Here is a 2,032-nt window from a genome sequence, read left to right on the forward strand (position 1 = left end):
CGCTTAATGCAAAACTATTACGAACTCGAAAGTGTATCAAGTTTAAAGAGATGAGTCTTTGTGATAAAGAGGAACAATAAGCAGCCTTAGCAAATAAATAACTCGACAGCAAAAAATCTGAGCTTTGTTTTCTCCGGTATAATTTCGCCGCTAGAGTTAATTCACATGACAATTTTCTGGGTACAATACCACGTTATATTGTAAATAAATATCACTGATGACGTCATCGCTTAGGCCACAGTCTACAAATTGACCCGGAAGAAGGCCACTATAACTGTACAGTGCTGCTCGGTAGCATACCCAGAAAACTTTCATGATAACTATGTCTCCTTGGCTGTCTTGAACTTGTGAGACCTGGTACACGACAATGTCTGCCCAAACAGTACCGCTGAGGTGTCGGACACACTGAAAAGTGCAGATATTGAACTTACGAAATGGTCTGCGGAATCCTCAGACCTAAATTCTATAGAGGATGCCTGAGATGCTCTTCACAGGAATGTTCCTCAACGGAAGCCCCCTCTACGAACCGTGCAAGAACTGCAATCTGCCATTTAGAAAGGAGTGGTACATATTCCCCCAGCACTCCTCAACAGTTCTCTATCCATCATTAGTAACAAATGCACAATGCGCGTTAGTTCGTGAGGAGGCATGTTTCTTTCTTAGAAGTCGGCATCGACGCTTATGTTGGGAGTCTGATCTGTGTCAAACACGAAAGTTATGTAAGTCTGTTATCCTCCTTTCAATGTAGTGAAATTTGGCCCCTTTTTTTATAATATTTTTTTAAGAATATGTTCTGTTTCTCATGTCGTCCATAATTCCTGTGCAACAATGTCTCTGTTCCTTAGCAGTAAGTGTCGAGCAGTGTATAATGGTGGCAGGCTGCGCTCTTCCAGGAGGCGTTAAGGATGAATATTGCACCATACTGCTCAACAACCAACCAGGTAGAAAAACCAATGTAGCTCTGACACTTCTTAGTACGGATGTCGTATGTCAAAAGCACGATACTTAAACTTTCTAAAGGAGCTGTGGGTGACATACTACGTACATAAGAGAAAACTTTGAAAACTTTGATACAGTCAACATCGAGTTACAGGAGTATGCTGAAGATTGCATCAACTAATAAGATAAAAAATGAAGAAATTCTCCACAATATCAGCAACGAGACGAATATGGATAAAACACAAACTAATTGAAGTATCAGGATCACAGAACCTATGTTTCCCACGTTACTAGACAAAAATAATAGAAAAACACGTAACTGAGGACGCTGATCTATCAGTCGAAAACGTTTCAACATGGTCCCTACACTCCGTCCAGTGCCCTGCAAACAGCTGATAGCCTTATGCCTTGAAGGTGCTCTACCCCAAGCTCAAAATTCACCAGTAAACAATGAAACATCGAGTGGAAGTTAGTTTTCAAGCACGAGTTCACATAAGTCAAACATTTTTATTCTACACATAAATAAAATGTAGAGTAACCTTTTCGGAATAAATTCTTCTTCATTAGCTGTGGTAATGGACAGGCAATGAGTAATCGCTTTCGTACTGTCATTCCACTGAGCCATATAGTCAATCATCTTTAATACAGCCTCGCATCTCAAAATTGCCCCATTCATTGCGAGACTCCCTGTTAATTGGACAACAAAAAGAAAGCATTACTGTATTCCACGATCTTATACAGCTTTTGGATATACAACATTCTGATTATTCCTTTGACAATAAAAATTACTCCTAACGAGCAACAGTAATAACACGTACGGATATCAAAACTGATCAAGAAATCGTAATGACAGATGTAATAAGAGGTTTAGGATTGGCAAGAGCTTTCAGAGTTTTTTTCACAGACGTCAAAATTGTCATAATCAGTATTCACAATACCCTCAACAGAACCAACAGTTTGGTAACAACAACCAGAATTTTCAGCAACAAAACCAGCAAGTTTGAAACTCTGAACAGCAATATTCTCCTCAAAGTAAACCCAACTTGAACGGTTCGTCGCAAACCTTCCTCAACATGCAACAGCATGGCAATAA

This window comes from Schistocerca gregaria, chromosome 1 (assembly GCF_023897955.1).
Source record: "Schistocerca gregaria isolate iqSchGreg1 chromosome 1, iqSchGreg1.2, whole genome shotgun sequence".
NCBI classification, from domain to species: Eukaryota; Metazoa; Arthropoda; class Insecta; order Orthoptera; family Acrididae; genus Schistocerca; species Schistocerca gregaria.